The following is a 27,362-nucleotide window of genomic DNA, read 5'->3' as shown; positions in this document are numbered from 1 at the left end:
ATGGTGTTTCACTGAAGTGTGCCTTGATACTGAAAATGTTGGGAACCACTGATCTCGACCACATGGTTTGCAATCAATCAAGAAACCTGATCAGTAGCACCTTCTCAAAGGCCATTTGGAATGAGCAATAAACATTAACATCTAGCCAGCAACACATCCTGTGAAAGGATAAAAGTTTAATCAAACTTAGGTCTTAGAAGTAGGCATTCACTAATGCTCATGGAAAGCTCATTTACATTTTTAAGGTGAATCGACTATGACGATCTCTTCTTAGCAAAAATAAAACTAATCAATTGATTACATTAATAGTGGCATGCTTTTTGGCTGCATCGGAAAACAGCTTAAATGCATCCACCTTAGTCAAAATATCTAAATTTCAATTACATCCAACATCTGTACCAGAAGCAACACAATAATGTTAACAGATTCCTTAAATGGCATACACATTTATGGAGGTCCACAATTTTGCAAATTTAATATTTTCCAAATCTTAAACCACAAAATACAAGATTTAGTTAGTAATATAACTCCATTCTTTTTGTACACAAAGGGCACGATGATAACTGAAACTTCTTTCTATACAGCAACTGTTATTCATCAAAACAAAACTTGCTATATGGCATTCACCAGACTATACAATGCTGCTGACAAAATGCATCAAATATAAGAGTTGTACTCACTATTAATAAAAATAAATTCTGAAACATTTCAGGGTGATTTACTGAACAATAGACAATATGATCACAGTATGAATCTGAAACGATGGGGGGGGGGGGGGGGGGGAGAGAGGATTGTAAACACAGTAAAATCAAGAACAGTAAATGTTCTTCGGATAAGATGATGTCACACTGTTGTATCTTTTTGCAGTGTGGCTTTTTACAAAAGGACACTGTTGTTGAAGAACAACTGCTGCTTTCCCAGCATGCAGTTCTCCATACATCTGTTGATTTGGCTAGTAGAGTGAGCTGCCAGCATGACCAAGTCACATGGCACAGTCAGGAAGACAGCTGAGGGGATTATTCTTTGGCTTCTTTAGTGGCTTCACTTCTGTTTGGCTTTATTGTTTGACAAATGTCTTCAGTAAGTGTACGCTTTACTCTCAGAAGAATGCTTGCTATGCTGATCCTGCATCTGCACAGCAGGGGTGTCCATGTGATCCACTGCACTTCAGTACATTTAGACTGTGGTCACAGAAGTATGAGAAGTCAACAATGAGAAGTTCCATTTCAATTTATTGACTTCAGAGAAATTGTCTTTTTGTGGCATTATTACATGCTTAGAAAAACAAAAGTTACACACACAAACTAAATTTATATTCTTGTCCATCACTTTTTTGTTTGTATAAACAGAATATAAAATAAATACTGAGCGCCAGTAACCGATTTCTTAATGGTTTTCAAATTCAAATTTACTGATTCGAGATACTTGATAATGGAGAAATATGAAACATCTCTTTCTTAGTTTACACAAATTATTCAAACATTGCACAAATCATGGATATATTCTTAATTGACTGCAAACTGTCCCTTGATAAACTTGCAGTGAAAAGTAAATACTATTTTATCCTACAGCACAAAATTATTTACTAGGAACATGGAGTTCAGAGAGGGTTTTTTAGGACGAGGGGTGAGAATGTAAAGTTGAATTAGATATGGATGGAATTAATTATTTCTTTCAAATTTGGCAGCATATGAAAGCTAAGATTCCAAAGAATTGTCATAACTATAAACTGAAGCTCTTTATGAAGTCACCCAAGAATGTTGATAATTTTACCTATAGAAGAAAGTTATATAATAGTTTCCTAAAACAAAGATTTGAGTTATAAAATTGTATCACTTTTTTGTTACTACAGAAAATAATCACTTTTTGCCACCAGTTATTCTTTTAGCAACAAGTGCACATGCAGTATATATATTCCCCACATCTAACACACTAAGTATTTAGATTCAATTTCTCACTTCCTTCAAAATTTCTCTCTCTCCTGGTTCCTATCTTAAGTTTGAGTGACAGGGCATTAAAATTTTTCCTTTTATTGTTCTAAATAGTTTACATAGGTAAATTATTCAGAACAAAAAAAAAGGCCCTGTTGCATAGCATATAGAATTAATCTTAAATTGCTACAATCCTCCAAAATCAAACATTTTAGTTTGAGCTTCTGACACAATACTAAGCATTCATAAAAAGGTTATTTACTCAAAGTACTCAATGGAAGCCAAAAAATATGCATTTGCCCCAAACTCAAATGAGGGTGCTTATTGAAAAAAAACATTCAGACCTTTATCTTTCCTGTTTAAGTCAACTGAGTGTTATAGACTTTTGAAGTAGGGTTATGGCCTAGTTGAAGACTTGCATCCAATAGATGTAGGAACATCACATCATTCTTCATCCACCAAATAGTTTCAGTTTGTTTAATTTCAGTGAAGTTAAACAAACTAAAACTGCCACTTTGAACTGCTTTACCATCAAAATCAAAATCAAAACTCAAGTGTCTGTTTCAAATTTGATGCAACTACCAACAGTGAGCACTATGAGCATTCCGAGAAAAGACTGAGTGGCTCCAATCTGCACTGGAGGTTGAAGCCACTCAAAGAATCATCCAATTCAGTGATAAACAGTGAGATAGATTATTTAAGAACCCATGACGTGGAGATGCCAGTGTTGGGCTGGGGTCAAAAGTCACATGACACCTGGTTTTGGTTCAACAGATTTATTTAAAATAAGCTTGATGAAGTGGAGGGAGGCTCACAGGCACAAAAACCAAATTGGTGGAGAGATAATGGGAAGATATTCTAAACTACCTGGGACTATCAACAGGTAAGTACAAATAATGTGAGTAGTGTCGACAGGTTGAATAATAAGTCTTTGAGAGTAAAACATCGGAAGCTGAAAACCAAGTGAAGGGATGGCCTATGAAATACTTTATTAAGGCAGAGAAATACTTCACTTGCTATTCAGCTGTCGACACTTGGCTCACACCATTTGTATTAATCTGTTGACGATCGAATACCTGCAAAGACTTGCTATTCAGCCTGTCGATACTCTACTCACATTTGTGTTTACCTGTTGATATTCTCAAACTGGAATTATCTTTCTGCCTACATGTTCTGTGCCTGTACGCCACTGTCCACCTCATCTGAAGCAACAGCGCTCCAAAAGCTTGCATCTTTAAATAAATCAGTTGGACTGCAACTTGGCACCATGTGACTCTTGACTTAGTTAAGAACCCAAAATGCTGTCACATTCCTCTCTTCATAACATACATGGTAAAAGTAGTTTTGCATGTTTCTCTAAATTACAGTATTCCAACTTCTAATTTCAAAATTCATTAGCTGATCAAGACTTTACTTCTGACTTAATAGGAAGCTGGTCTCTTTTCAGCTAGAAACATTCAAAAGATTCAACAGTAAGCCAAGTGATTTTATTATCCATGAGCTGAATCTTAGAAGTTTCCTTTGAATACAAACAAGTTTATCACGTGTTACGGAAGGAAGTCCTCATGTTAACAGTTATCAATACAAAAAACTGTACATGCTCCTAACCTTAGCTCAAAACTTTCTGCCCAGGAATTGAATGTCACCTCAAAGCACCAAGGTGATTGCATGAAATGGTTAATGACGACCTGGGAAATTAGACTAGATTCCCTACAGTGTGGAAATAGGCCCTACGGCCCAACCAGTCCACACCAACCCTCCAAAGAGTAAGCTACCCAGACCTGTTTCCCTCTGACTAATGCACCTAACACTATGGGCAATTTAGCATGGCCAATTCACCTAACCTGTACATCTTTGGACTGTGGAAAAAAACCAGAGCACCAAGAGGAAATCCACGCAGACACGGGAAGAATGTGCAAACTCCACACAGACAGTTGCCCGAGAACGGAATCGAACCTTGGTCCCTGGTGATATGAGGCAGCAGTGGTAAGCACTGAGCCACCATGCCACTCCTGGAAATCTGGAAAACCTTTTTTGAAACAACTTGGCTGCTCATTTTTCCTGTAAAAGATCTTTCTATATCATCACTCATAAGAGTCTCACACTCCTTGCTCCATTCCCACCAACCAACTTCCTTTCACAAAAAGCAAGACCTTAGTTACTAGGAAAGGCTGCCATCAAGATTCAACTTATCAGAAAGGCTAATGTTTCTGAAGTAATGTTGACACAGTTTGGCAACATTTAAATCACAATGATTGAAGCTGCCCACAAAGTTGGTAGTAGTAATAGTGGTTCCTTTAATATTAAGGAAAGGTAAAGCATTGTCATAACAGTTTGAAATTTTACGTTCTATAATTTGGAAGGCAACCTAAACCATTACTCTAAACTTAAACCATTTTTATCACCAACATGGCCTTGCAGCCATCAGCATATATTAAGTGGAGTATGAAGAGAAAATGCTGTTGACGGTTTCAAATTCAATGCCACAACCTGCATTTTGTGATCTCAATGCCTCAACATATATTTGCATATGGCAGATTGGGCCTTGCAATACAAAATATTTGTGATGCATGTTAAAAGCTAAATGTCTTTGTGCAATAACACATGCAATTAACTACATATCTTAGTTCCACAAAATTTCAAAATAAACAATTTGATTAGAATATTAAATCTTCAGAAAGAACACTAATTTCTCTGAAATATAGGTAGTTTCAAATTTAATGTGAAACCCAATAATATTTTCCAAAACTTGAATGGTATTATACAGAAAAGTTGCAATAAATTGATGATCCAACAGAAGTTAGACACACCTCTGTGGGATGCAAACAACTGTGAATTTAAATTATAATATTAAAAGTTGATTGTAATTACAGACTTTTTAATAGTCTGACTTTAGAAAATCACTTTCAATATTAACATTTACATATCATGACAGGATTTTAAAACAAATCTAATTCCCTGAAACCACAAGTTGCTTTCAAGGTTCAATAAATTGGAATTATCATACAGAGGTGTGTATCCTGTTCCAACATTTCACAGTCCACATGAAGTACTTAACACCAATAAAAAAATTAAATTACATGCACGTAAACTCAATAGCCAACCATATGCCCTCACCATAATATGCCAGTTTTCTTTGTACTAACATGACTGATTCTCAGAGCCCCATGCACTTTTAAACTTAATTCTAATTCTTTTCTCTAACTCAGATAGAACAGAGTATAACATGCAATGTGTTAGGAAATTTATTTATGCTTTAAAACCTTTTGATAATAGCATTATTCAAATAGATTTGTGTAGGAAAATGCATCAAGATGATCATAAGACCTAGAAGTAGATCATTCAGCCCATCGAGTCTGCTCTGCCATTTAATAAGATCATGGCTGATTGAATGAGCTGCTAGAGGATGTGGTGGAGGTGGATACAATTACAACATGTAAAAAGCATCTGGATGGATATATGAATAGGAACGATTTAAAGGAATATGGGTCAAATGCTGGCAAATGGAGCTACGGGAGATTGGGATCTCTGATCGGCGCAGACCGGAGGGACCAAAGGGTCTGTGTCCATGCTGTATGACTATTACTCTATAAATATGACACTGTTGAAAAGAAATCTAAATTTTATGTCACACTGAATTGCACGCAAGTTCTTGAATTAAGGCAGTTCTTGGGGCACAAGCATAAATCTTCCATTATTTCCAAGTTGATTGTAACCAATACAAAGGTAAGTAGACATATGGAGAATGTTTCAGTGAAGAGTTCGCCAAGTCTCTTTAATCATATTAAAACAATGGAGTAGAGACCTTGTACAATTAAAAAAAACCATGACATGCAAAAATTGAAGACTAAGTTAAGCCAACTATAGGATTTCATCAGTATATTAATAACGAAAAGTGTAAAGGTTAAGCAGCTAATTTCCTGAATTATTAAATGCAATACACAATCATAATTGCCAGAGTGAATGCAAATTGTTTTATTGTGAAAGATGTATAACAACTGCAAGATCTTTGCTTTCTTTTCTTAATACAACTGCTTCCCATAACATACCAAAAAAAAACACCTTTAGGCACTTCTCAGTGGAACAGAAACTTTACATTTTCTAATGCAGGTTTGAAGTTAACATTAAGGAGCAAACCATCCAATAAAGAGCACGCATGCACGCACTTCATCTCCCCAGGAGGACAGAAACAAAATGCAATAAATAAATTTAACTGATGATCTATTGCCTCAATATTGAGCCTCTTTTAGCAAGTATTAAGTTTAAAGCAGTATTACTTTAAAACTTTTGGCTTAGAGATGACGATGGAGGGAGCAGCTGACTTTGGACAAGATGACCGTGAACTCCTTAATCCTCACATGGGGGCTGAGGGTGCATGTGCAGGTGTATGAGAAGACTAACCCTCTTATGGTACCTATCTGACAAGATTAAAATTCTGCATATTTAAGAATACAGATAAATCTACCTGTTTAAATTGGATTTGTTCTTACTCTGTACTATTGTGGTACTAGTAAATGGTGTAGAAGGAGAAGAATAGTCATTACCTCAATGAATAGCAAAGCAGGCTCAAACGGCTTAAAGACCTCCCTTCCTCTGCCCAATTTCTTAGGATTATAGAACTTTACAGTACAGAAGGAGACCATTCGACCTAGAAGACCATAAGACAGAGGAGCAGAAATTAGGCTATTCAGCCCATCAAGTCTGCTCCACCACTCAACCATGGCTGATTAGTTTCTCAATCCCATTCTCCCACTTTCTCCCTGTAACCTTTGGTACTCAAGAGCCTATCTTGGTCTTAAATATAGTCAATGATCTGGCCTCCACAGCCTTCTGGGGCAATGAATTCTATAGATTCACCATTTTCTGGCTGAACAGGTTTTTCCTTATCTCTATTCTGAAAGGTCATCCCTTTACTCTAATGTTATGCACTTGGGTCCTAGTCTCTCCTCCCAATGAAAACATCTTCCCAACATCTACTCTGTCCAGGACATTCAGTATTATGTTTCAATTAGATCCCCACTCATCCTTCTAAAATCCATCAAGTGTAAACAGAGTCCTCAAACGCTCCTCACGTTAAGCTTTTCATTCCTGGGACCATTCTCATGAACCTCTTCGGAACTCTGTCTAGAGACAGTACAGCCTTCTGAAATATGGGACCCAAACCTGCACACAATACTCCAAATATGATCTCACCATAGCATTTCTAGAGCCTCAGAAGTACATTATGCTTTTACATTCAAAGCCTCTCAAAATAAATGCTATCATTACATTTGCCTTCCTAAATACTGACTCAACTTGCAAGGTTTAACCTCGAGAGAATCCTGGACTAGAACTCCCAACTCTTAGCATTTCAGACTTTTGAATTTTCTCTCCATTTAGAAAATAGTTTACGCCTCTATTCTTTCTACCAAAGTGCATGACTTCTCACTTTTCCACTTTGTACTCCATCTGCTATTTCTTTGCCTATTCTCCTAAGCTGTCAAAATCCTTCTGCAATCTCCCTGCCTCCTCAATGCTACCTGCCCCACTAACCTATCTTTGTACCATCTGCAAACTTATCCAGAATGCCCTTGGTTCCTTCATCTAGATCATTAATGCATGAAGTGAAAAGCTGTGACCCTAACACAGAGCCTTGCGGAACACCAACTGTCACTGGTTGCCATCCAGAGAAGGACACTTATCGCCAGATAGCCAAGCCTCTTTCCATGCAACACCTTGCCTCTGACACCAACCGGCCCTATCTTACTCAGTAGCCTCCTGTGCGGCATCTCGTCAAAGGACTTTTTGAAGTCCAGGTAGATAACACCAACTCTCCTTGGTCTAAACTGTTCGTTATTTTCTCAAAACATTGTAAGAGATTTGTCAGGCACGACTTATCCCTATTAAAACCATGCTGATTTTACCCCATTTTACCATACACTTCCAAGTATTCAGAAATCTCATCCTTCACAATGGATGCCAGGATCTTACCCACGACCAAGGTTAGGCTAATCAGTCTGTAATTTTCTGTCTTTTGCCTTACTTCCTTTTTAAACAAGGGTGTCACATTAGTGTTTTTCCAGTCCTCTGGGACTCAGATTCTAGCAATTCCTGAAACATCACCACTAATGCCTCCACTAACAAATCCACTACCTCTTCAGCTCTCTCTCTCTGAACTTTGGGGTGTCGTCCATCTGGTCCAGGTGATTTATCCATCTTCAGGCCATTGTTTCTCTTGCACCTCCTCCTTGGTGATGCCACAATACTGAGCTCTGCCTCCTCCCTCACTTGAACTTTGGGGATATTACTCATGTTTTCCACCATGAAGACTGACACCAAGTAATTCAGTGCCTCAGTCATTTCCTTGTTCCCCAAAACTCTCCTCTGTGCCATTTTCCAGGGGGTCCTCCACTTTTGATTGTGATGTCCACTGTGATTGTACCAGCTGTCGAAGAAGTCCCACTCTCTCGTCCAACTCCGTAACCCTCAAAATTCATTACTTTCAAACATAAATTATAACCTGCTTGACCTGATTGGATTTGTTGAAACTATTTTATATCTGTTACTGAAATCATTAAACTGAAGTAAAACAGGTTTTATTAATTATAAAAGGATAACTTTCAATCTTTCAAGAAATTCAACAGGTCTGGCATTATCTATGAAGAAAGAGTTAAAATTAAGTCCAACATTAGACTTAGTTTTTATTCCAAATCTCCAACATCCACAATACAGGGTACTTGGATTTTATTTAACTTTCAATTTTTTTTGCATCAATCTCTGAAAATAAGGGGCATAAATGGCAAAATGTCTAACTTTTTTTCAGTAGTACACAAATGATATGTTTAAGTACATAACCATTTGAAATTCTTTTCTGCAGTTGCTAAAAAGGCCAACTAATGCATGACCTGTGCTGGAATCTTTTGAGTTATTGCACAGCCAACTCTGGACTCTGGAAAAGGCCAGGCTATTATTGCATGATAATTCAGTTTCTCGTTCTATAAAATGCGCGTCGTGGTTCATTCGGTAGCACACTGCTAGTTGATCAGTCAATATTACAAAGAGATTAGATAGGACTTGATGGTGAGCACAAATTAGAGAACACACTTCTTAAATCACAAAAGAACTTAAGTACTAATGGGCTGTAAAGCATTTTGCAATATCTCACACCTGTGAGAAGTTCTCAACAAATGTATTCTTTAATACAGAAAGTTAATAAGTTACAATCAGTTAATTTCCCATTTCTAACCTTTCACCATAGGCTCAGGTCACTGAGACTAAATCAGTTTTGTAACAGAAGGAATATTTACTATAGTTACCTACGGACTTATTCTTACTTCTGTATATTATTACTTTTTGAAATAAACTAATATTATCTGCCATCTACCAACTCAGATCTACAGACTTGATAAGCAAACCGCACTGACCAGTTTCGTACTTCCCTTTGGCTTTCTGACACATTTCAATTAGAAAAGTAAAATTTGAGGTTAATGAAATTCAAATCTGCCAATGGAAAAAGATCTTTTGGAGACAGGAGTAAAAATCACCACTGCACGGAACTGAAACACCCACACTGAAATTATACGGCCTTTAAATAGCTGATTCTTCTGAGATGTAAAACCACATGTTATACAGATTTTCACTGACAATGTATTTGTTATGTCCCAACTGAAACAGAGCATTTGTGTTTACATAGACTTCTTATGCAATCCCCACCCATTTACACTATGTAGAAACTATCAAATCTGTCAATTTTTAAACTTGTACAAGGGATGTATTTTCGTGGCAGGGTTTAGCATTTATTGCCCATCCCTAATTGCTCCTCTGAGGCATTGTACACCATTTATGTTGACATACTTTCAGTATTGATGAGGGAGTGAGTTTCAGCATTTTGATCAACAGATTGTTGGTCTTGAGGCTGTTTTCATGAGAGGGAAGATTGAGAGGTGACTTAATTGAGACACGTTAGACAGAGGGTTAGACAGAGGGTTAGACAGAGGGTTAGACAGAGGGTTAGACAGAGGGTTAGACAGAGGGTTAGACAGAGGGTTAGACAGAGGGTTAGACAGAGGGTTAGACAGAGGGTTAGACAGAGGGTTAGACAGAGGGTTAGACAGAGGGTTAGACAGAGGGTTAGACAGAGGGTTAGACAGAGGGTTAGACAGAGGGTTAGACAGAGGGTTAGACAGAGGGTTAGACAGAGGGTTAGACAGAGGGTTAGACAGAGGGTTAGACAGAGGGTTAGACAGAGGGTTAGACAGAGGGTTAGACAGAGGGTTAGACAGAGGGTTAGACAGAGGGTTAGACAGAGGGTTAGACAGAGGGTTAGACAGAGGGTTAGACAGGTTGGATAGTGAGAGCCTTTTTCCTCAGATGGCGATAGCTAACATGAGGGGGCATAGTTTTAAATTGAGAGGTGATAGATACAGGACAGATGTCAGACGTAGTTTCTTTACTCAGAGTAGTAAGGGCTTGGAATGGCCTGCCTGCAATAGTAGTAGACTCGCCAACTTTAAGGGAATTTAAATGGTCATTGGATAGACATATGGAAGAAAATGAAATAGCGTAGGTGAGATGGGTTTCAGACTGGCTTCACAGGTTGGTGCAACATAGAGGGCCAAATGGCCTGTACTGCACTGCAATGTTCTATGTTCTAGGAGGAAAGGAGACATTGTTCCATGTCAACATGACAATAACTATATTCTGTAACAGTATTGCTCTAAGTTTAAGTCTGGATTTGAGTAATCACATTCTTCAAACAAAGAAAATTGTTCTCCATGTCCTTTAGTACTTCAAAAACTTCAAAAGTGACGGAACGGGTACATTCATTTGCAACCAAGCTTAGAAAATGGTGTGTCTAACTTATTTTAATCAAAATTATTATATGCTCTTGAAAATGCAAGACTCAAACCTATTTTACTAGGTTTATTGGGTGATTGAAGGATTTTCTTTCCTAAGTAGGTCATATTATTTCCTAATAAACTCCCATCAGGATTAAAGAAATGATGTTAGAGTTCAGATAATTAGCAGTACTCTTTTTAACAAGAAATGAACACTGTATAACAGCTTGGCTATAAAGTAACATCACTTTAATGCTCAAAGTCAAAATCTAACCTTTTTTCCCTGTATCCTTCATCTGTTCATTTCCATGCAAGTAATATTTACGTCAAGACTCTGTCTTTGAGTATAAAGTAAAACAACTTATCACATTTTGTTATATAATTTTATCCTGCAGCTTTAATTTGAAGAAAAATGCTTCCACCAGTTTCCCAGATTTTGCCTTAACAGGATACTATCCTTTAAGAAGGGTCTCAAAACATTTGGCCATAAGTCAACAAAGGCACTAAGTTCTTGGCCAAATAGTATTTGCATCTAAATCAACAAGGAAACAGATTTTGATTATATACCTAACAAAATGGCATCAATTACAATTTGATAGTCTACAAAATACATTAGAGAACTAAAACCTGCTTTCAGATCCTATGAATAATAAATTGGTGTAGAGTTGCAGTGCCCAACCTATAGCCCATGGGTCTCAGTCCACTAGAGCATTTCATATAGCCCAACATCTGCTTTAGTTTTCACCTCACTCAAATTTTGCAGGGTGCTCCTCTAATTAAAAGCAGTTTCTTCTTCCATGTGTGCTGCTGCAGGCTTACTGATGAGCCTCTCTAGCAAAAACAGGAAATAACCAATGAACAGCACAAAGCTGAAGCCATTGTGGAGTGTTTGTCCATAAAAACGTTCCATTTTCATTTTAGTTCCAGCATCGACAGGAGGAATGAAACAGGACCTGGGGAATGGGCCTTTTACCTAGATAGCCTTCAACCCAAGGTACCTTCTTAAAACCATCATTCAATGATAGATTGTGGTGGATGGAGTTTTGCCAGCTCACCTTACTGTTGTAGAAGGATAAGTTGTTGGCCTTACACTGGCTGGTAGATTCAGCTGAGGCTGGAGAGAGAGAGAAGGGGTGAGAAAGAGAGGGGGTCAGTGGCAAGGCTCAGGGCATGAAAAGGGGCGAGAGAAAGAACAGGGAAAGCAGGAGGAACCCCAAGGCTGCAAGTCAACTCAGTTCCATGCAAATTCTCACGTGGCCAACTCAGAGTGCCACACCAAAGATAATCCAAGGTCAGAGTCGAGAGAGTACTGCTGGAAAAGCACAGCTGGTCAGGCAGCATCAGAGTAGCAGGAGGACCGATGTTTCAGGCATAAGCCCCTCATCAGGAAATGAGGCTTGTGGATTGGGGCTGAGTGATAAATGGGAGGAGGTGGGGTTGGGAGGAGGGAGGTAGCTGATTTAACTCCGAAACTCAGCCCAGATGCCACACCCTTCACTGGCAAATTCCATTACTTATTCACTTAAGTTCTGAAATGGAAGATGACAGACTTTGAATTCCATAAAAATCTGGAATTAAGAATCTAATAACAGCCACTGACAATTGTCAGAAAAAAATCATCAGGTTCACTAATGTCTTTTAGGGAAGGAAGCTACCATCCTTACCTGGTCTGAACTCCATGCGACTCCAGACGCACAGCAATATAGCTGATTCATTAACTGCTAGATGGCCTAGCCAGAAATGCGCCCATCCCATGAAGGAATTTTAAAAAAGGTTACTAATTTGTTGCTTGAGGGTTTTTTTGATGAATTCTATGCTTATTATTATGCCTCAACATGTTTTGAGAAGATTTGTAGCTCAGGTTGAGGTTCTGGATGTAGGTTTGCTCGCTGAGCTGGCAGGTTCATTTCCAGATGTTTCGTCACACTACTAGGTAACTTCAGTGGGGCTCCGGGCGAAGCGCTGCTGATAATTCCTGCTTTCTATTTATATGTTAGCGTTTCTTTGGGTTGGTTATGTCATTTCCTGTGGTGATGTCAATTCCTATTCTTTTTCTCAGGGGGTGGGACATGTGGTCGAACTCGATGTGTTTGTTGATAGTTCCGGTTAGAATGCCATACTTCTAGGTATATTTAGATGATTTAGATTTAGATTCCCTACAGTGTGGAAACAGGTCTTTCGGCCCAACAAGTTCACACCGACCCTCCGAAGAGTAACCCACTGAGACCGATTTCCTTCAGACAAATGCACCTAGCACAATGGGCAATTTAGCATGGCCAATTCACCTGACCTGCACATCTTTGGACAGTGGGAGGAAACCGGATTCTTGTGCATGTCTTTTTGGCTTGTCCTAGGATGGATGTGTTGTCCCAGTCGAAGTGGTGTCCTTCTTTATCTGTATGTAACATACACACAAGATATGCACGAGAATTCCTAGAAGCATGGCATTCCAACTGCAACTATCAACAAACACATCAAGTTAGACGCCATCTACCACCGCGAGAAAAAGAACAGGAAATTACATCAACAACCCAAAGGGACCAAACATATAAATAGAAAGCAGGAATTATCAGCTGTGCTTCGCCCGGAGGCCCACTGAAGAGGTTACCTAGTAGGGTGATGAAATGTCTGGAAATGAACCTGCCAGTTCAGAGAGCAAACCTACTTCCATTATGCCTCAAACTCAGGTTTCTTGGCTCAAAAGGTAGGGACGCTACCACTACGCCACAAAAGCCCTTTCCTTATGGATCTATTATGAACATATCACATTAAAATAATGACATTTTATATGGAATACATTCATCTGCCCACTTCAAATTTAGAGGGCACAAAAGGTTTCTTGATTGTGCAATTCCCTTATTTTCAAAATCACTCCGTACGTTTGGAGAATTTTTAGTAAGTTCACACTTAAAAATCTATACAATAAATCAAGATAATGTAAGAATAAAGACAAAATACTATGGATAGTGGACATCTGAAACTAACAATTCTTGAGAAATTCAACAGGTCTGGCAATGTCCATGGAAACCAAAATTGAGTTAACATTTCAAGTCCAGTATGACATCTTCAGAAGACAATGAAGATGAAGACTGTGCTGAAAATGCAATTTTTAAATTTAATGGCCAGTGTCAACTGAGATCTTTGCAATCTGACTTCATGAGCAAGTTAATTGATGTTGATTAAGAATTGAAGAAAATACACTACAATATCAGTATGTCAATGTAAAGAATGTAATACAAATACAGTAAACAAAACAGTGTCTGGTTTGCCATTGACTCAATCAAGGAAAATCAGATGGTGCACAAGAAACCATCGCTGAAACTTCCCATTGATATTCTGGAGGATTACCATTGACCAGGAACTTTAACTGGACAAGTCATATAAATGCGGCTAGAACACTAGGTCAGAGAGAAGGAATTTGGCATTAAGAATTCCTGAATTCTTGAAGTCTATCAATAATCAAGATACTAACTTTACAGGTATCAAGTCACAATTGCAACAGAACACCTATCTGGATGAGTGTAGTTCCAACACTGAAGAACGACATCGAGAACAAAGCAGTCAAATTTAATTAGCACTATGTGCCATTTAAGTATTCACTCCCTTCACTACTAATGCAGAATGGCCACAGTATTGATTACAGGTAGTTCTTGTATAATGCTACGATTGCATTCTTGTGCAGACCCATATTATAAAAAAAGTGTGCTTTAAAAACAGCAGTTAAAGTGTTGACGATGTAATCGCATTACAGCTAACACACGTTTTAAAAGTTTACACTTTGGAAACAGTTTCCCCAATTCATCAATTATGTTACAGCAAATTAGCGTTAGCTAAACGAGTGTTACAGTAGAATGACATGTACTAAATAGAAACTGCCCCGCAGTAACTTGCAAAAAGTATCCTGTGACGACACCTTCCAAACATGTGACTTTACTACCAAAAAGGACAAGAGCAGAAAATGTGGGAACACTGCCACCTGCAAATTCCCCTCCAAACTACATACAATTCCGACTTGCAATGACCACTGGGTCATTTTACTGGAATTCTCTTCCTAACAGCACTATGGGTGCACCTGCAACATTTGGACCTCAGCTATTTAAAAAGACAATTCATAACTGCTACCTCAAGGGTGATTATTAATAGACAAGTGCTGATTTTGCAATCATATCTGCAAAGATGGTTGTATTAGCCATTCATCTCAATTCCAAGCCACCTCTGCAGGAATTCCTACAGCATTATTAATTCTTATTAATCAACCTGTTCAGGGATGTTATTACACATCTCTGGAGCAAATGGGATTTGAACCCATGCCTCCTGTTTCTGAGGTAGGGAGTTCCTGAAGGTAAATATTTTCTAATCAACCTGTCCAGAGCTGTTATCACAAGTCTCTGGAGCAGGTGGGACCTGATCCCAGGCTCCTTGCCAAGAGGTAGGGACTCTATCACTGCAATGCAACAGTTCCTGAAAACTCAGTTTCCTTATTTCCCCTCCCCCACTCCCACCTTACTCCAGTTCTAACTTTCCAGCTCTGCACTGTCCTCATGACCTGTCCTACCTGCTAATCTCCCTTCCTACCTATCTGCTCCATCCTCCCCTTTGACCTATCACCTCCTTCCACACCCCTATTCACCTATTGTACTCTTTGCCACCTTCCTCCACCCTCCTCTCTGACCTATCACCTCTATTCCCACACCCATTCACCTATTGGACTCTTTGCTACCTTCTCCCCAGTCCCAACTCATCTTCCCCCTCCACCACCATTTCTCTCTCCACCCTGGAGGCTCCCTGCCTCTACTCCTGATGAAGGGCTTTTGCCCAAAACATCAATTTTCCTGCTCCTCTGATGTTGCCTGACCTGCTGTGCTTTTCCAGCACCACTCTGATCTAAACTCTAGTTTCCAGCAGCTGCCATCCTCACTTTTGCCTCCAACAAGACAGAACCTAACCATCAACCCTTGACATTCAATAGCATTACTATCACTAAATCTTGCACTAGCATCAGCTGGAGGCCACGAATGAACTTGTCTAGCCACATAAAACTATGGCTGTAACAGCAAGTTGAAGATTAGGAATCCTGCAGTGAGTAACTCACCTCCCATCTCCTGAAAGCTTGTTCATAAGGCACAAATCAGGAATGTGATGGAACACTGCTCACTTTCCTGACAGATTATAGATCATGGCTATTTTAATTAATCTTCTAGATAAATTTGATCTTAATGTCAAGGCTCACATATTAACAATTATGCACTTTATTAAGAATCAAGTCAGCAGCATTTGCATTCAAGCTTTAACAATGTATAACAGCCTCAAACATGCTTTAGAAAATTTAAATCCTGTGTTATGGAGTTAAACAAAACATTTTCATGTAAACCTTTTTGTTCATAATATCCCCGGTGCATCTTTCACATTTTAAAACATTCTCCACCTCAAATACATAATTTTACTAATCATGTTTTCTATCTTTCTATGCAATTTAGATTTGTTACTATTCTTGGATATTGTGTTTCACAGTATGTAAAGTTGCTTTATAGTGACGTAGCAAACTCGCTAGATATTTTGTTTTTAAAGTTCCTCAATCATTTCTAGAAATAATGGCTAACACTCTGGTTTTTCACTGATAATGAATGCTAAAACACATCTGAAGCAGATTATACATCATTCTGATGAAGGCAATTCAGTAGAATTTATACACATAACAATCAAATGGGTAGGGATTAAGAGAAACAACGAAATTGAGGTCTAATCTGTCCAGAGGACTTCAAGAATCCAAGGACAGAATACCAAGGTCAGCTTCACAAGGGCTCATTTAAAAATAAACAAAATAATCAATACATTAGTGTAAGGAGGCAAAAATCCAGCTCTAATTGGGCAGCCACTTCCTTCCAAATTATTCACTGCCTAAGTTCATTAGATGTCAATCCAAGTTATTGCCCCAAAATTAAATATACTGTCTGTACTAATTTTGTTTTGTGAAGTTAAATAAAAGCAGTTTCAAAATGTTTCAAACTCATTCACACTGTCTGTATGTCTACCTGAGAAAGTATGATGCACCATTCATTTACAACCGAACTTGGTCTAAAACAGATTAACTGCTCACTTATCATTTGTGGTGGTGGTGGCAGCAGCAGCCTTCCATCTCTCAAGATGATGGTTTGCATCGCAATGGTCACTTCTGCATTAAGCAGGTGTAGATCAGGAACTCCACTCTGGAATGGCAGTCTCTATTGACAAAGAGTAGACTGAGAAGGTCACTATTCACTGGCCTGATTTCTCTGGGCCCTTTTCTCAACCAGCTGCGCTTTTTGTTTCTATTCATCTCTTCCAATGCTCTTCCAAACAAACAAAAACTTCAGGGTTCCATGACGTCACTGCCAATGTCTAGCAACCTCATATCTCACTTGCAGATGACCTTGCAAAAAAAAAATGGAAGCCCAGGAAGTCGTCGTCATGACCAATTCAGCATGCAGATGTTTAGATACACAGCTATTATGCATGTCTCCGTTAGCAAAGACATCTTTGGTTTAACAGCTAAGAACATCGGAACAGTAGGCCATTCAGCCCCTTAAGCCTGTTCCACCAGCCAAAGGAAATCACTGGTCTATGGCCTCACTCAATATACTGGCCTTTGGCCCATATCCCTGAATACCTTTACGAAACAAATTTATTCTTCACAGATTTAGAATCCAGCAGGGGACTCTGGGTGATCTAAGATGGAGGGCAGGAACAATTTCTGGCTGTAAAAGATGCTCCTTTTTGAGGTATTTTAGATGTTGGAGGTGATTTCCTCGAATTCCAGGAGCAGCAATTTCTGTTTTATATGCTGTTGCATTGTTTTAGAACTTGAGGGGAAAAAAAAAGTCAAAACAACAGCATTTTTAAAAGGAAGATGACAGACAAAGGAAGCACATGGTGAGGTCAGTGCAGGAGAGAGAGCAAGTGAGGGAGAGTGTGAAATTCACAACTGATCTTGGAGAAACCTGTTTGGGAGACATCATAGCATAGAAACAGATAAGTGGATTTTAAGCGTGGTCTTACAATAGGTCTGCAGTCGGGAGTACATGGGTTCTTTCTTGGTTATATGTTTTATTGAGCTATGTCTCTTGATTAAACTTAAAATATAAGCTATCGGTATTAATTTATTCTGGAGCAGTGTTTTGTAGAATAAGACGACAGTGCTATTTTCTGGGTCTGCAGATTGAAAAAAAAGCAAAAATGGCCTTTAGTAGAGTGATATGCTCTTCTTGTCGGATGTTTACGGGTTATTGAGAATTACAGAAGCAACAAAAGCTGTGAATTCTATCAGATCGAATGGATCGGTTGGAGCGGCAGTTAGAAGCAATGAGGAATTTACAAGAGCAAGAGGATGTGATGGATGGCAGTTACTGGGCGGGGGCGGGGGACACAGAAATAGGTTAACTCCAGGAAAGATGAGTGAGATAGGCAGGACTCTTCTGTGGCTATCCCCATTTCAAACAAGTATGCTATTTTGGAAAATGTAGGGGGTGATGGATTCTTAGGGGAACTTAGCACGAACAGCCAAGTTTCTGGTATTGAAACTGGCTCTAATGTAATGACAGGTACATCGGGTTCTAAGCAATTGATTATCTTAGGGGACTCTGTAGTCAGAGGTACAGACAGATATTTCTGTGGCCAGCAGCGAAAAATCAGAATGGTGTGTTTCTTCCCTGGTGCCACAATCAAGGATGTCTCAGAGAAGGGGCAGAATGTTCTCAAGGGGGAAGAGGGGCCAGCAGTCATTGTACACATTGGAACTAACGACATAGGAAGGGAAAAGTTTGAGATTCTGAAGGAGATTACAGAGAGAGTTTGGCAGGAATTTAACAAGGAGGTCCTTGAGAGTAGTACTACCTGGATCACTCCCAGTGCTACAAGCTGGTCAGGACCGGAATAGGAGGATAGTGCAGATGAATGCATGGCTGAGGAGCTGGTATATGGGAGAAGGATTCACATTTTTGGATCATTGTAATCTCTTTTGGGATAGAAGTGACATGTACAAGGAGGATTGATTGCACCTAAATTGGAAGGGGACTAATATATTAGCAGGGAGATTTGCTAGAGCTGCTCGGGAGGATTTAAACTAGCAAGCTGTGGGGGTGGGGGGAGGGGGGATGGGGTTACAGGGAGCTAGTGAGGAAAGAGATCAACCTGAGACTGGCACAGTTAAGAAATAAGGCAAGTCCAACAGTCAGGGATAAAGCAGAGAACAAGTTAGGACCGGTAAATTAAACTGCATTTATTTCAATCCAAGGGACGTAACGGGGAAGGCAGATGAACTCAGGGAATGGTTAGGAACATGAGACTGGGATATCATAGCAATTACAGAAAAATGGCTTAAGGATGGACAAGACTGGCAGCTTAATGTTACAGTAAGGACAGAAAGGGAGGCAAGAGAAGAGGGTGAGTAGCATTTTTGAGAATGGATAGCATTACAGCTGAGGGAGGATATTCCTGGAAATACATCCAGGGAAGCTGCTTGGGTGGAAATAAGGAAGAAATAAGAAAGGGATGATCACCTTATTGGGATTGTATTATAGACCCCCTAACAGTCAGAGGGAAATTGAGAAACAAATTTGTAAGGAGATCTCAGTTATCTCTAAGAATAATAGGGTAGTTATGTTAGTGGATTTTAACTTTCCAAACATAGACTGGGACTGCCATAGTGTTGAGTTAAGATGGAGAGGAATTTTTTAAGCATGTACAAGGAAATTTTCTGATTCAGTATGTGGATGTACCTGCTAAAGAAGGTGCAAAACTTGACCTACTCTTGGGAATTAAGGCAGGGCAGGTGACTGAGGTATCAGTGGGGGAGCACTTTGGGACCAGCAACCGTAATTCTATTAGTTTTCAAATAGTGATGGAAAAGAATAGACCAGATCTAAAAGTTGAAGTTCTAAATTGGAGATGGGCCAATTTTGACGGTATTAGGCAAGAACTTTCAAAAGCTGATTGGGGGCAGATGTTCGCAGGTAAAGGGACAGCTGGGAAATGGGAAGGCTTCAGAAATGAGATAATCAGAATGCAGAGAAAGTACATTCCTGTTAGGGTGAAAGGAAAAGCTGGTATGTATAGGGAATACTGGATGACTAAAGAAATTGAAGTTTTGGTTAAGAAACAGAAGGAAGCATATATCAGATATAGACAGGATAGATTGAGTGAATCCTGAGAAGAGTATAAACACAGTAGGAGTATACTTGAGAGAAATCAGGAAGGCAAAAAAAGGGACACGAGATTGCTTTGGCAAGTACAGTTAAGGAGAATCCAAAGGGTTTTTACAAATACATTAAGGACAAAAGGGTAACTAGGGAGAGAATGGAGCCCCTCAAAGATCAGCAAGGCAGCCTTTGTATGGAGGCGCAGGAAATGTGACAGATACGAAACAAGAATTTTGCATCAGTATTTACTGTGGAAAAGGACATGGAAGATATAGAACGTAGAGAAATAGATGGTGACATCTTGAAAAATGTCCATATTACAGAGGAGGAAGTGCTGGATGTCTTGAAACATATAAAAGTGGATAAATCCTCAGGACCTGATCAGACATACCCTAGAACTCCGTGGAAAGCTAGGGAAGTGATTGCTGGGCCTCTTATTGAGAGATTTGTATCATCGATAGTCAAAGGTGAGGTGCTGGAAGACTGGAGGGCGGCTAACATGTTGCCACTGTTTAAGAAAAGTGGTAAGGATAACCCAGGGAACTATAGACCGGTGAGCCTGACATTGGTGGTGGGCCAGTTGTTGGAGGAAATCCTGAGGGACAGGATGTATATGTATTATGAAAGACAAGGGCTGATTAGGGATGGCTTTGTGCGCGAGAAATTATGTTTCACAAACTTGATTGTTTTTTTTGAAGTAGTAACAAAGAGGACTGATGAGGGCAGAGCGATAGATGTGATCTCTTTGGACTTCAGTTTGGGCTTTGACAAGGTTCACATGGGAGACTGATCAGCAAGGTTAGATCTCACGGAATATAGGGAGAACTAGCCATTTGGATAGAGAACTAGCTCAAAAGACAGAGGGTGGTGGTGGAGGGTTGTTTTTCAGACTGGAGGCCTGTGGCCAGGTGAGTGCCACAAGGATCGGTACTGGGTCCACTACTTTTCATCATTTATATAAATGATTTGGATGTGAGCAAGAGAGGTATAGTTAGTAAGTTTGCAGATGACACCAAATTTGGAGGTATAGTGAACAGCAAAGGATGTTACCTCAAATTACAACGGGATTTAATCAGATGAGCCAATAGGCTGAGAAATGGTAGATGGAGTTTAATTCAGATAAATGAGAGGTGCTGTATTTTTGCAAAGCAAAAATTAGCAGGACTCATACACTTAGTGGTAAGGTCCTAGGGAGTGCTGCTGAACAAAGAGACCTTGGAGTGCAGGTTCACAGCTCCTTGAAAGTGGAGTCGCAGGCAGATAAGATGGTGAAGGTGGCGTTTGGTATGCTTTCCTCTATTGGTCAGAGTAGAGAGTACAGGAGTTGGGAAGTCATGTTGCAGCTGTACCAGACATTGGTTAGGCCACTGTTGGAATATTGCATGCAATTCTGGTCTCCTTCCTATTGGAAAGATGTCGTGAAACTTGAAAGGGTTCAGAAAAGATATCCAAGGGTGTTGCCAAGGTTGGAAGATTTGAACTATAAGAAGAGGTTGAATAGGCTAGGACTGTTTTCCCTGGAGCATCAGAGGTTGAGGGGGTGACTTTATAAAATCATGAGGGGCTTGGATAGGATAAATGGACAAAGTCTTTTCCCTGGGGTGGGGGAATCCATAACTAGAGGACATAGGTCTTTTTTATATCTTTCCCCTCTTGCCCTAAACCTAAGAGGCAATGTTTTCACACAGAGGGTGGTAAGGAATGAGTTGCCAGAGGAAGTGGTAGAGGCTATTTCAAAGGCATCCGGATGGGCATATGAATAGGAAGGGTTTGGAGGGATATGGGCCAAGGGCTGGCAGGTGGGACTAGATTGGGTTACAATATCTGGTCGGCATGGACGAGTTGGACCGAAGGATTTATTTCCGTGCTGTATGACTATGAACCACTGCTGTTTGTGGAAGGGCATTTCAAACTTCTATCAAAGGGGTGAAGAAGTGCTTCCTATTTCCTGAACACACTGGCCCTAATTGTGGGTATAGCCCCCTAGCTCTAGAATCACCAATCACAGGAAACAGTTTCTCTTTATCTACCCTATCTTTTCCTGCTAACATCGCGAAAACTTCAATCAGATCATCCCTTAACCTTCTAAATTCTTGAGAAAACAGGCCCAACTCTTACAATATCTCCTCATAACTTATCTCCTTAAGACAATGTATTGCTCCTAAAAACCTATGTTGTACTCCCACAAAGACCAATATATCCTAACGTATGATGTAGAGTAGACTTTGTCATTTCTACAATATATAACTGATACAGTAAAAACGAGACAGTATTCCTTCAGGACCAAGGTGCTACATGGACAGTACAAGCTATACGATGACACAAAGGGCGGCATAAGTGCATAAGTGCAAAACACGCAAATTACAGTGTAAAGAATGATAATTAACTGGCATTGTTCTAACAGCAATTCAAAGTCATGCAAAGAATTTCAGATCAAAGAGTCCGATCATAGTGTCAAGGAGCCTGCTGGCTTGGGGGGAGGAATTGTTGCACAGTCTGGCCATGAGACACCGAATGCTCCAGTATCTGCTGCCAAATGGCAGGAGGGAGAAGAGTTTGAGTGAGGAATGTATGAGGTCTTCCATAATGGTCTTGACGATTTGGATGCAGCGTGTGGTGTAAATATCTGTAATGGAGGGGACAGAAACCATAATGATCTTCTCAGCTATCCGCACTGTCTGTTGCAGGGTCTTATGATCCGAGACGGTGCAATTGCCAAACCAAGCAGTGATGCAACAGCTCAGTGTTCTCTCAATGAACACTGAGAATGTGAAGGTGGTTTGCTGGGGGGAGGGCGGGGTTCTTTCCTCGGCCTATGCAGAAAGTAGAGATGCTGCTGGGCTTTTTTGGCTACGGAGCTGGTGCTGAGGGATCAGGTGAGATTTGCCCAGATCTGCTCATAGTACTCCAAGTAGGGTCAACAAAATACTAAGAATATGAATAGCTGTTCCTTATGAAATGCAATGGTATCCCTAATAACATTGCTTTAGATGCTGTGAGGCAGAGCACAGTGCTGTTGCAGAAGTGGCATTAAGCGGGACATTTGAAAATAGATACAGATAACAAGGGCTAAAATCTATTAATATAGAACATAGAACAATACAATAATATGAAGTTGAATATTCTGAATAGGGTAGATAATGGGACACACACATTACAAAAGATTTACCTATGTTCATAATTGGGTAGGCTAGACTAGAAAATAATGGACAATCGTGGGCAGGGGAAGCTAGAAAAGCTTTTGGTTACACTTCAGGCTCACACACTTGATCTACATGCAAACCAAGTCAGGGAGGCCACAGAGCCTCCTCGTGAGCCTTGCCAAAGTACCTATCAACAGGTCCAAGTAGCAGGACTTTGAGGGGTTCATAGTATCCAACTGTCCACCCTTCTTCTGTGGTTTCATCTGTGCTCAGCTGTCCATTGAAAGGGAATATGTTGTGTTTACTGCTATGATATGGCCTTCAAAAGGACCAATGAGCACTGCAGAGGCTGTAATTCATCGTTACCTGATGAGGCCATTGAGGTTGGATTGTGATAAGTTTCCATCATTTGTTTGATTTTTGTTCTTTGCTACAGTGCCATACTAGGAGCCAACTTGTTTCAGGTTTAACTGAAAAGTGTAGGAAAAGAACTGGCCTATTAGGTGTCCAGAGACTCATGACTCAACACAGCCAGTGCACTGAGCCAAAACAAGTCGAGCAAAAAAGTCAACTACAGCTGTTCCAACCTGGGTGGAGTCAGTTCTGGGACAGCACTGGGCCTCTAAAACAGTATTAATAATTTCAGGTTTTTTTGGAGAATTTAAGCAAACTAAATTTCAAGATTATCCCAAAGGTTTCTAATGCTTTAGATAGGAGAGGGGAAACATTGAGTTCATTTTAGGGACACCGTTTCTAACAATGGAATTTTATGCAATTTTGAGAGTTTGTTTGGATCTTTCCTCACAGCAAAGAAATGCTTGCATAAGCGACCTAGTACACAAGGAACACAATCAGGGACCATTTGTATCAATGATGGAGTAAAAGGAAATTAAAGAGGCCAGCAACAGCACAAGACTGAGTTTGCTTTTGTTAAATACACTCCTACTCAGCATAGGCATAATAGCTGCAGTTTTTACCATATATTTGAAGAGTTTAGTTTAAGTTTTGGAGAAGGAACTGAATGTTCACATTTAAGTACGTTTTCTGTTTAAAAAAAACTATACCAGCAATTTATAAATGCTAAGTTTAACTAAGCTAGTTGATTTCTTTCAGATGGTCATAGCTAGCCAAGTGTCTATGCACCGTGACTGTGTAGCTATTCAGATGGTACATGATAAGGTATGCACAAGAGGTTAGCAAAAATAAAATGCATGGAATCCTGTGACATAAATTGGCAGCACTCTGCAAGGCAGCAGACACACTGGGAATAATGTCAATGTTCTCCATTTGACAGGATGATCTCTGCACTGGAGTTTCAGCACTTCACTTAAGAATGCTTTAAATGAAGGAACAGAGTTGTAAACAGCTACTTCAGGTGATACTAAATTAGAAAGTACAGATATAAAGGGGAGGGGAGGGCTGGAGTTGAAAGGTATCAGTGACAAAAACAAAAAAAGGAACAATGGTAGGTAAAATTCTATTTAGGGAAGTGGGGGGTCATCTACTTTTGATTGAATAAAGTGTGATGAGAATAGGAACTGTGCATCAGCCATAAGATTTAGGTGTCCACGTTCCCAGTTTTTAAATTTAATTAACAAGGCTAATGGATTTGTTGGTCCTCATGCACTGTAGCAGCATTCTGAAATAGAAAGAAGAAATATTGCAGCTTTGAGGTTACAATCACATCAGATATTTTTAAAGGTCAGAAAGTAGTTTGGAGCTATGAACAAATTACATCTTTTCCCAAAAAAAAGTGATTTAAGTTAAATGCTTCAATCAGATACCTATGGAGTTAACTGATGAGGTTTTACAGTTAGCTTCTATGGCCAGTAAAACAGACCAGGAACCACAACACAGATTGAGGGAGTCAGAAGAATCAGGTTTTGTAGTTCAGTTTCATCCTTTCAGCAGAAAGGAAGTTGGGCAGAAATCTCTAGACTTGAAAAGTTTGATTTCTGAAATCTCTAAATTGTGAGAGTTTGTATCGAGCTTTCTACACTGCCAGAATTTTGGAAGGGGGGGGTTGCTGGTTTAGGCCATTACAGTTGCAAAGAAATTTCTAGGCTCTCAGAACTGAAAAGCAATCCAGGCCACTAGAAATAGAACACCTCTAAGCCATCACATTTGGAGTCAGTTTGTAATGAAGTATTAAGACTAGAGTAACACTTCACTGGGATTGAATACCTGTAAAGGATAATACTTGGGAATAGGCTGAAACTTTGTCCTGCTTTTTAAAAACTGTCAAATATAGATTTTTGTTTTCAAAAAAAGTATAATAAACTTGAGTTATTTAACAAAAAAACATTGGCATCCTTATGTAAATATGTTCAGTGGCGACAAACCACAGTAATCAACTGCAAAAGTTAAACTTATGATATGTTGAGCCAAGTTTCACTCTGGGATCTGACTCACCAACTATTACCACCTTCTGGCATCATAACAATATGTCCAAACCAGGATTGTCAGTACTATCTCTCAACAATTAAAATAGATAACAGAAAATTAGTATGTTTCTGAATTAGCATTCCTTTTTTTTAAACATAGCGCATGCGTGCACGTTAACCATTAAACAGAAGAGATGACCAAATTGCCCAATGTTTAAAACGATTCTTATGGCTACTATCTTAAACATGTTAGTCTTCCATCAAGTTTGGAATTTCCTAAGACAATTAAATTAAATGTGAAAAATGCACACTAGAGAATTCTCCTTATGTCTATACTTCACTGTATTGTACCTTTCAACAGAAATTCAGATCATATCATGAATGCACAGATTCATGAAACATCTTGGCCTCGAGTTGCTTGAAATGCTTCTTGCATTTAAAGAATTTTTTTTTAAAAAACCATGATGTATCGAAGGTACTTGTGGTGCATCCACCAACTCAATAGTAGCTTCTGTACAAGAGTTTGTTTTTGCATGAAAACCTTTTTGATGACTTTTGGCCTTCTCTCTTGCAGGCATCTATTAGCTTGCTAGGTACAATATATGGACTGCTCTCCAAAAATTTACCAGAACTATCCCTTGGACAGACTGAATGATAGGAGATGGCAACGTAAAGTTTTTACATTCTATTTGCAAGACAAAGGCATGCTACCCTATCCTCGGGATATCCAAATTTTTTTGCAGGTCAGCAGAATGAATTAACCCTTTAACATCTCAGAACATGTATGAGTACGAACTCTAAGATGCTTGGCATCCACAGACACCTTAAAAATAAAACAGATCCTTTGGAATAACACGCCCATGCTGACCAGATATCCTAATCTAGTTCCATTTGCCAGCACTTAGTCGATATTCCTCTAAACCCTTCCTATTCATATGCCCATCCAGATGCCATTTAAAATACTGTAATTGTACTGGCTTCTACCACTTCCTCTAACAGCTCATTCCATACACGCACCACCCTCTGTGTGAAAATATTGTCCCTTAGGTCCCTTTTAAATCTTTCCCCTCTCACCCTAAACATATGCCCTCTAGTTCTGGACTCCCGACCCCAGGGAAAAGACTTTGTCTATTTACCTTATCCCTGCCCCTCATGACTTTATAAACCTCAAGTTCACCCGTCAGCCTCTGACACTCCAGGGAAAACAGCCTCCCCCTATAGCTCAAACCCTCCAACCCTGGCAACGTCCTTGTAAATCTTTTTTAAACCCTTTCACGTTTCACAACATCCTTCCTATTGGAGAGAAACCAGAACTGCACACAATATTCCAAATGTGGCCTAACCAATAATGCCCTGTACAAGACTTTGCAACATGAACCGCAACATGACCTCCCAACTCCTGTACTCAACGCTCTGACCAATAAAATACCAAACAACTTCTTCACTATTCCATTTACCTGTGACTCCACTTTCAAGGTACTATGAACCTGCACTCCAAGATCTCTTTGTTCAGCAACACTCCCAGGACCTTACCATTAAGTACTAAGTCCTGCTACATTGTAATCAGAAAAGAGAACTGTGCAGCGAGATGAATAACAGAGTGGCATGGGGGCAAATGAACACTGAAATCAGAATGGAGCTACCAATTCTGTTGGAGATCTATGGCTTAAAACATGCCACAAATAAGAAAATGCTTCATATTCTAAACATACTTCGTACAAAAATAGAGAAATCTAATTCTTATTTGTGAATAAGTCTTCAGGTTGTGAATGGGTTCCATTCCGGATTTTATTAACAAGTCGATTTGTATGCAAGGCAAAAAATAATGCAGCCAATATAAAATAGCCATTCGTAAATACGAGGAAACATTCAAATTTCAGATCTTTAAAATCCATGTTAATACACCCCTGTATGG

General features: G+C 39.4%; 1 protein-coding gene across 4 annotated transcripts in view; it reads right to left on the bottom strand.

The window, feature by feature from the left end:
• taok1a (TAO kinase 1a) overlaps nucleotides 1-27,362 on the bottom strand; it is a 168,011-nt gene that overhangs the window by 83,819 nt on the left and 56,830 nt on the right. The window contains exon 1 of one of the 4 annotated variants that reach the window (XM_060848315.1): nucleotides 16,845-16,901. The exons of the other annotated variants lie outside the window; for them this stretch is intronic. The gene's annotated coding sequence lies outside the window, so the exon portion shown is untranslated. Of the gene's footprint in view, nucleotides 1-16,844; nucleotides 16,902-27,362 lie in introns of those variants that run through there. 4 annotated transcript variants of the gene reach the window in all.

This window comes from Hemiscyllium ocellatum, chromosome 31, assembly GCF_020745735.1.
Source record: "Hemiscyllium ocellatum isolate sHemOce1 chromosome 31, sHemOce1.pat.X.cur, whole genome shotgun sequence".
NCBI lineage: Eukaryota > Metazoa > Chordata > Chondrichthyes > Orectolobiformes > Hemiscylliidae > Hemiscyllium > Hemiscyllium ocellatum.
This window is presented reverse-complemented; position numbering and strand designations above follow the sequence as displayed.